The sequence below is a fragment of the Pan troglodytes genome, chromosome 12 (assembly GCF_028858775.2).
Source record: "Pan troglodytes isolate AG18354 chromosome 12, NHGRI_mPanTro3-v2.0_pri, whole genome shotgun sequence".
Lineage (NCBI taxonomy): Eukaryota > Metazoa > Chordata > Mammalia > Primates > Hominidae > Pan > Pan troglodytes.
The window spans coordinates 115,988,488-115,997,728 of record NC_072410.2 but is presented as its reverse complement, the minus strand read 5'-3'; the positions used below and the strand labels follow the sequence as shown (position 1 = coordinate 115,997,728).

General features: G+C 38.2%; 1 protein-coding gene across 3 annotated transcripts in view; it reads left to right on the top strand.

The window, feature by feature from the left end:
• The window catches only part of RSAD2 (radical S-adenosyl methionine domain containing 2), a 32,377-nt gene that overhangs the window by 1,152 nt on the left and 21,984 nt on the right, over positions 1-9,241 (top strand). The window lies entirely within an intron of this gene.

Sequence of the window (9,241 nt, the reverse complement as noted above, 5' to 3'; positions counted from 1 at the left end):
TAGGTGGTTGGAGTGTGGGTTAATAGGCTAAGAAGAAAGAAGAATTAGGAGTTTGAAATTTTTTAGCTCTTTGAGAATAGAATAGTTTTTATTCTTTCTCAGGAATTTCACTTTTGGACATTTAGCATGTGCCAGTGGTTTCACGTGTATGTAGTATATGAAAGTAAGAGTCTTCTAGTTACTCCCTTTTCTTCTCTAAGACAGTACTGCATCCTCAAGCCTGCTTGACCTTTTCCCTATGCCATCCACCTCTCTGGATGTATTAGTCTATCCTGGCTGCCATAACAAAATACCACGGACTGGGCCACCTAAACAATAGAAAATTTGTTTTCTCAAAGTTCAGGTGGCCAGAGAAGCTGGAGATCAAGTTGCCAGCAGGGTTTGCTTTTTCTGAGGCCTCTCTTTCTAGCGTGCAGACCGCCTCCTTCTCTCTGTGTTCTCACGGGACCTTTCCTCTGTGCTTGCATCCTTGGCGTCTCCTTGAAGGTCCAAATTTCCTCTTCTGGGAAGGACACCAGTCAGATTGGGTTAGGGCCCACCATAATGTTCTCATTTTAATGTAATCACCTATTGAAAGCCTTATTTTGAAATACAGTCATACTGTGAGGCACTGGGGGCTAGGCCTGAACATGAATTTTGGGGGACATGATATAGCCTATAACCCCCCACATATCTGGGTTAGTAGCCTCTCCTGTGTCCCCCACCAAGGCTATTTGTATCCTCGGACCTTGACACTCCACAGTCACGTGCCAGTCTATTTCCCACCACTGAGCACCTTGAGGGTAAGTAGGAAGACCAGCTTCTTCCTAACTTTTCTCTGAGCCTCCAACTGAAAGAAAACCTGACACACAGTTTGCTAAATGAAGCATCTTATCTTTTTTAATTTAAGTTTTCCTCTCTATTTTTCACCTACCTTTGCCCTACGAAGAGATGTAAAGTTAATAACATTGCAGTATTTGGGCTTAGTCAATATTATATAAGTGTTGAAGATGTTGAAGATATATCTTCATTCATAAATAAAAAATTTCTGTTAGATTTTCAAGCCCCTTCAAATTTGTAGGACAGAGACTCTGAGAGCCACAGCTGGATGTTTATATTGACTAAACATGCCTGTAGCCACCCATCCTTGCAGGTGGAAAGGAGAGAAGCTGCAGGCTGGGAAGATACTTCAAAGAGGTGTCTTTAAATGAATGAATAGCACAGCTGTATCATAGGAAAAGCCATAATCTTCAACACTTACAGTATTAAACAAGAGAAAATGAAACTTTTCTAGCCATTCTGCTCCTAAGAAAAAAAGAAACAGAATGGAAGAATTAAAAATATAAATAGCAATTAATAAATAATAAAATGAAAAAATAACACTTTGAAAAAGAGCTTAGTTTTTGAAAACATGTTTAAACAGATATGTTTCTAGGTAGTTTAATTCGATTGGAAAAAGAAAGAAAATGCAAATCAGAATAGGAATAAATGAGATGATAGAACCCCAAGTTCCAAAGGATACCCAAAAGAGAATATTACAAACAATTCCACATTCATAAAAGTGAATATTATAAAATAAATGATGAGCTCAGAAAATAAGAATTAATAAAATGAGCCCAGGATAGAATGTTGAGTCTATGACTCTGTAACCCAAATCCTAGGCTAGAAGTTAATGAAAGGGCTAAAAAGCACTGAGCAAGTTTCAGAGATCACTTAGTTATCAAGGAACAGATAAGCTCTCTCCCGCATAACCTTCTGTTTCTTTTTTAAATAAAAATTCATGCTAGCACATTTGTGGGCTTACAATTTGAAGAGTATTCTACTCTCTCTTGGAGTTGGTTTTCTCACAAAGAAATGCTGTTGATACAGCTACCTTTGAGGGAAGAGTTGCCATAACAGGTCCAGCTGCTCACCCCTTGCATATCTCCACAGGAGCCTCAAACCATGATTGCTGTTGGGCCAAACTTTGGAAAGATGACCCTCCAGAGGCTCTTTATATTCATGGTTGGTGATTCTGTCATGTACACCTGGAGCAATACTCCATGACATGCCAGCTTGCGATCATTTTGCACAAACGTCAAGATTAACGATGTGCACCTCATTCATTGTCGGGGTCCTGAGATTTGGTTACCATAGCCGGGCACATGGCAGGATGTGCCTGCGTGTCTAGCCCTTCATATAATGGCAGACCCTGAGACTCAAACAGGCTTTTCCTGGCCAGTGGTTTCAAACACGTCCTGGTAGTCCACTGCTGGAGGGAGCACACCCTGTGCAACTCAGGTGGTGAAGGACTCAAAAGCTTATGGCTACCCTCTCCAGACTGCTTGACTTACACCTTTTTCCTATTGTTCTTGCTCTACAGCCTTTTAGAGGAATAAAGCCCAGATAGGAGTCTAACATGCTCCTGAGTCTTATGAGTCCTGTTTGTGAATTATCAAGCATAAAGGTGGTCTTGAGACATCCACACATGCACACACACACATATACACTCATGAAAAGAAAAAAAAATTTCCAAGATTAGAGCCCACTCTTATTTCAGAGATGTTGATATTCCATTTTATGCATGTAAATACACAGACACATAAACACAAATACAATTTTGGGCCCATGAAAGAGTGAAAGGGAAAGCCAAAGAGGTTAAAGAAGATGTCTGCAACCAACATGTGTGTACAATCACTAACAAAGTGTACAATATACAATGAATTTCTACAAATTAATGATAAAATGCAGGAAACCTAATAGGCAAAGGATTGGAACATGCATATCACACACAAAAAATATTCAAATGGCTAACAGAGGAAAAGATACTTAATATCATTGGTCATAAGGGAACTGGAAATTACAACTACAATGATAGGAACAGCACGCCTACAAATCTGTGATGTGAACAAATGTGGAACAGAAATAGTCCTTCAAGACGGAGCGCAAGTGGCCAACTAGGTCTGAATTTAAAATAAAACCAAGTAGCCATTTGCTGACTAGAGGTCACATGAGTACTGTGACTTCCTGGAAAGCCCACCCTTTCTAACTTTGGGGCTTGAAGAGCTCTCCTGGGTCAACCAATCAAAACACAATGTTATTGATTCATCAGAGCTCAGTTGTATAAAACAATCAGGATGCAGCCATGTCACCCAATCAGGACTAAGTGAGTTTCAATCCTTCATTTGCATAAATATACCTGATTGGGACCCTAGGTGGGATTTTTGCTGTAAAACCCTAGACTTCCTTTTGTTCTCTGGAAAATACCTTTGTTTCACACTGAAGGCTGGTGCAAATTATTCACTGGAATAAAATCTCTTTCTTCCAGATTCCTTTTCAGAGAACTTTTGTTCACATGTATAGTGTCAGAAGTGGAATAAGAAAAGAATCCTGATTTTTCTCCCAGCACAGTCCTTAACAAACTCATTTGTGCCTCCAAGAAGTCCTTGAGCTCAGTTGTCTTAAATAATTTCAAGGAACAGTACTCACTGTTATTTTAGAGTATTTTGATATTTCATTTCATGCATGTAAATACACAGACACACAAACAGGATTACAACTTTGGGACCATGAGGTGGGGGTAATGAGGGTCGAGAGGTCCTCTGGTAAGTCTTCCTGAATTCATACCTTCCATGCCTTGGATGAGGTATCAGAGACTATTTTTCCCCCATAGGTCTCGTCTATTGGAACCTCAAAGAGAGACTTCTTTTAGCCATGGGCTTGGGTAAGGGAGCATTCTCAGCCGGTCCCCCCATCTAGACTGCAAAGGGGAAATTTCCTCTTGACCCCAAGTTTAGGAGGAAGCCTTTCCAGCCAGTTCCCTCCATCCAGACGCTGGAGAGGACTTTCCCTTCCCAGGGTTTAGGAAGGGCTTCTCAGTCAGTCTATGCCAGTCTATAAGGTTTTGCGGGGATGCTCACAGTAAGGGCACTGAAAGGAGCAAGTTTGTCAGGTCACTGCAATGAGTAGGCCATGCTTTCAGTTCTTCCTATCTGGTCAGCTGCCTTCTGGCACTCCAGCTGGATTTATGAGCCAAAATTATGGTTTGAGGTGTTGTAATTGGCTGTCTCTGGACAAAAATTACCCAGAATAATCTGAAACTTTACTGGCCAAAGTGGGACTCCTTTAAAATTCCAAAACTTGCCAGTCTACACACACAACTGGAAAAAAGAAAATACCAAACCTCCCAGAGACAATGGGAAGCCTTTTTCAGTTGGTACTTTGAAAGTCCTCAATGGAATCAAGGCAGTCATCACCTCTCTTCGGGAAAATAACTACAAAGTGAGTGAGCACATTAGTGAAATAGAAAGATTAGCTCTTGCAGGACCAACACCAAAGCTGTAGAAACAACATTGAAACCATTCTTCCACTAGCTGCCTTGCCTGTTGCTCTACCTGTCTTCTGCACCTTTCTTCACCAGCTTTATCCTTCATTCCCTCCTTCCTCTTTCAGGTTTTCACCTAGTTATTTTAAGAAAAGGTTCTAAACTATTTCTCTAGACTCATCTGTGTGTTTTCTTGTCCTGTGATGAATTCCTGTGATTTATGTTACTTTGGCATTAATTTTAATCCTCCTCTAGCACACGCAGACTCCTTGTTGAGAAAGCTTAAATTCTTTCTGTATTTGAGATGTAAATTTGCCACCCTCTTTTCTCTAAAATTTGGTAAGAGATTTTGCTATGTGGGACAGATACATTTCAACTTACTTTATTTACAGAAACACTGGTTGAATCTAACTGTCTTCTAAACAAGGGGGTTTTACCCGACTCATGGCTCAAGTTTTAAAATAAAAGCTAAAAGATCATTACTTGTGCCTACCTGTATTTTTTTGTGTGTGTGTGTGCATATACATGTCTGTTAGTATATTGTCTACCAGACTGGCTTCTAAAAATGGGTACTCATAAATTAAGCAAATAAGTCAAAATGCTTTTCAAGTTCATATCACTTAGTAATTTTTAGGTGGATAAGACTAGTCTAATATTGTTTGTTTGATGAGAATGGCTATGTCTTTGAGTTATCAGAAAAATATGAATATATTTAACATTAAGGTTTTTAATTTTATTATACTTGCCTGCCATTCAGTAATATAAAGTTGGTTGATAGAAAACAGCTTGAGATTATGCTAGATTTGCCTGAAGTATCATGAAATTTTCCAGGCATAATTATTAGAAATGAATAGATGGGGTGGATGCAGATGGGATAAAAGTTTTTAAATGAACTTTCGGTAATGGTTATGTTTTGTAATATGTTTACTTAGGAAGGCTTCTCCAAATCTTTTTAGTAACTATAGCTATAGAATTTTTCTGAGCTAAATTAAATGGTTAATATTCATTGCATATCTAGATCATTTAGAAATAAGATAATACTAAGACATTATTGCTAAATATGAGTTTAGGCTTACATACTTTTGGCTTCTTAATTCAGAAGAACAAGAGTTCTTTGGATCTGTTAGTAAAAATGTCCTTTTTCATATTAAAAAGATGTTCTGTTAGAAAGCTTGTGTCTCTTGAAATTGTAAAACGTGTATTCTTGGATTGTCAGTATGGCAGATTTTCACTGAAAATTAGGGTTGCTAAGAAATAGTATGGAGATTAAAGTGTGTGATTAAGCTATTTATGGCAGAGGGCATTCTGTTTGCAAGTGTATGAGGAGGGTAGAATGTGTTTTTGATAAGGAAGGTTGAAAAGAAAAGAGAAATGAGAAAGAACCTTGTGTGATACATTTTTGTCTTACAGTAGAATGACTGGTTAAGAAAGAGGAAGTATGGAACAGAGAAGAAAGTCTAAGCATGTCATCAAAGGTCTAAGTAAATCATAAGCTGCATGAAAAGAAAGTTTATAAAAGCAATTTTCTGTGCACTCAGGTTGGCTACAATTGAAAAGAAATCGTATATGACTCTTTCTCAGGATTAAACTTTGATGTTAAAAATACACTGAAACAGAACTTTAAAATTTGATCTCTGGTATTAAAACAAGATTTTCTTAAAATACTGATTTGCTCTTAGTAAAATTGCAAGAGGTTTTAGTTTTTAATTTGCAAATCTGTTCCCTTAATAGTAATCCTCTAAACTACAAACAGTTTCTGTTTCTGGCACATTTCCTCCTGAGATCTATATAATTTTCCTGTTTTCAGGTTGTAAATGCAGCTCTCTTTCTCTTGGTCCTTGAAAAGGTAAATTCTTTTTGCATGGCCACAATGATAACCATCTCCTTCAACCTTTTTGTCATCTCCTGTAACTTTTTCTCTGGTTCTAACACTGCTGTCATGGCCTGATGCTAAAATGTTTATTTTGAAGATCTAGAAAACCAAAGTTTTCCTTCATTGTAACTTGATTTTACACTCTTGGCTTTTCTTGATGTGTCTGAATTGTTCCGTGTAACCAGGAAGCTTCCTATGCTGTTCCTAAGAACCAAGGATTTCCATGTTCAACGTACTAGTTTTCTTGTTTACATTTCTCTATAATAGCATATGCTTAGAATTCTGGATACATTCTTTCTGTGCCTGATTAAATTCAAATACCCTTCACATCAGGTTTAACTTTCAGGTTATGCGAATGGGCTTTCCATAAGGAGAGGCAATCATACTAAAGGAGGTTTGTTTCCCCTTTACCTATTAGGTAACTGGCCTAGTAAACTAAGAGTCTGTGTTTTGCTGAGATAATTCCTTTGCTTCATGTTGTTTTTATTAGGCTTTTGATTACTTGGGGAAACTGAACTTTAAAAAGTTTAGGGTTTTCACATCCGTGTAAATCTGTATTCTTTTCGAAGTCTTCTGATTATCACTTTGCTTATTTAGGAGTGACATATGATTCTGCTTAATCAAGTATTTTGAACCTTTTGACATCTTTGGCAGGTTTCCTCAATATCAAAACCCTAAATTAAGCCTTTTTGATCTTGTAGAGATACTAAATGATTAGGCTTATTTGGTAAATCATATGGGAAGCATATCAAATAAGAAATGATGCTTAACTCCCTTTAAGTTATATTTATATAAATATGTTACTAATATGTGTTCCAAATTGCACGAGATCTTAAAATTCCAAGATGTTATATGATATGGTTTAGATTTGTGTCCCCAACCAAATCTCATGTTGAAATTGTAAACCTCAATGTTGGAGGTGCAACCTGGTGGGAAGTGATTGGATCACGGGAGCAGGTCCTCATGAATGGCCTAGTACCGTCAACTTGGTACTGTCCCCAGGATAGTGAGTTCTTGTGAGATCTGATCGTTTAAAAGTGTGTAGTGCCTCCCCCTGCCCCAGCATCTTTCTCTCTTGCTCCTGCTCTGGACATGCGAGACATCTTCTCCCCCTTTTCCTTCTGTCATGATTGTAAGTTTCCTGAGGCCTCCCCAGAAGCCAAGCAGATGCCAGCATGATGCTTCCTGTACAGCCTGCATAAGAATGAGCCAATTCAACCTATTTTCCTTATAAATGACCCAATCTTGGGTATTTCTTTACAGCAATGCAAGAATTGACTAATATATCATAATATGTGTTATCAGTCTTGAGTATGATTATTTAGTTTAATGATTGTATGCCACAAAAATACCTAAATTTTCTTTTAAATTTTCTTGCAATTATTTCTACATTATTTCTTACAATTTCCTTGTAAACTCTCATCAGAGTTTTGATCATAGCTGTTCTGGATTTTTCTCATCCACGATTATTGTTTTAAATTCTTCTCTAGAAGCATTTGCAATCAGCTATAGCCCAAAATTACTAATTAAGGAAAGCAAAATTAATTAACCGAAAGTAAGTAATTGATAAGGATAACTTTATGACTTTTATTTAAAATGTTGGTTCTATACTTAAATATTTTTTTCAGATTCAAGGAATTTTTCTTTCATTAGTTATAGTTTGCAATAATTTGGGGAAGTATACTTTTGTGAACAAAAGTGGAAGCGTTTGCCTTTCTCCCTACTTGAGTCCTCCAAAATTCAGACACTATTTGTGAGCATTCTTATTTTATTTCTGTAAGTTCAGTAAAAATCTGCTCTCCCTTTATAAGCAGGATACTATTGGAAATACTGATTATATTACTAGGCTTTGATTGAAAAGTCATATTTAAGAAGGGTCATCACATGCCTGGCTTCAAGAGTTCCCAGCCTTACAGTGAATACATAAAACTTGTCACTTCCTGGTAGGCCCAAGAACCTTAAGACCCTAAGTAAAATCTAAAGCCTGCCTTGATTTGGCTTCCTAGCCTCTAGAGGTTCTAAAACCTGAAAGTTCCTGTATGATTAATGTGGAGAGAAAAAGTCATGTTCTTAAGAAAAACTAACATGCACCTACTGTTAGGTTAAAGCCCTATGCACTGTTTTCAAGTTCTGGTTTTCTACCTGTAGACTGGACTGGATCCTGAGTTCTCCTAATTTCCTACAATATCTGGATACAGTTAAATCCTGATAAAGTTTACCAGCCCTCTTCCCTCAAGCAAAACTATAGAGCCTCTCGGGACATTTCCCCTACTCGAATTATTCAACTAGGGGAATTAGGTATTAAGATTGGAGAAAACTCATCAGAGCTCTGGTCAACACTGGGGCTACTCTGTCCATCCTTAACCCCAGCATGCTTTCCATGGACCCTCCCTGGAGTTCTGAATTCATCCAGATGGTTGGGGTAGCCAACCAACCTATGATGGTTCCTAATCTTCACCTATTCTTTTCCAACTAGTACCCCTCACGGGCAGTTGTTTTTCCTTTGGGCTTCCATACACTTCCTAGGCAGGGACTTCTTAGAAACATTCCAGGCCCATATTTTATTCTCCCAGAAAGGAGAAATAATGCTTGAGTTATCCTCACCAGGAGATTTGGCCACGGAAATACCTTTTACCCAAATTCCCATCTATTCAGTTATCCCCAACACTACCTGCCCTGTTCTCTAACAGCTATAATCCAACACTCATGATAATCCCTCAGATTATGAAGATAATAGTTGTGGATACTCTCAAGGATATAATTCATCTAGAAGGGTTAACCCTAGAAGGAGCTAGATTAGGAAGGTTTCTCGGGTCCCAATTTAAACTAGATTCTGCTTGGAATTCATAAATGATCAGAAACCATTCCTGAACTGTTCGCAGGATTGCCTGCTCTACCACCCAGGCCATCAGGGTGCAACAGAGGTCCATAGACTCCCTTTCTCGTGTGGTCCTAGACAAACACATTGCTTTAGACTATCTCCTCCCTGCACAGAGTGATGTTTGTGCTGTTGCTGCCACTTTCTGCAGGGTAAATACTTCCAGGCAGGTTGAATTTGAAACATCTAAGATCTTAAGGCTAGCCAA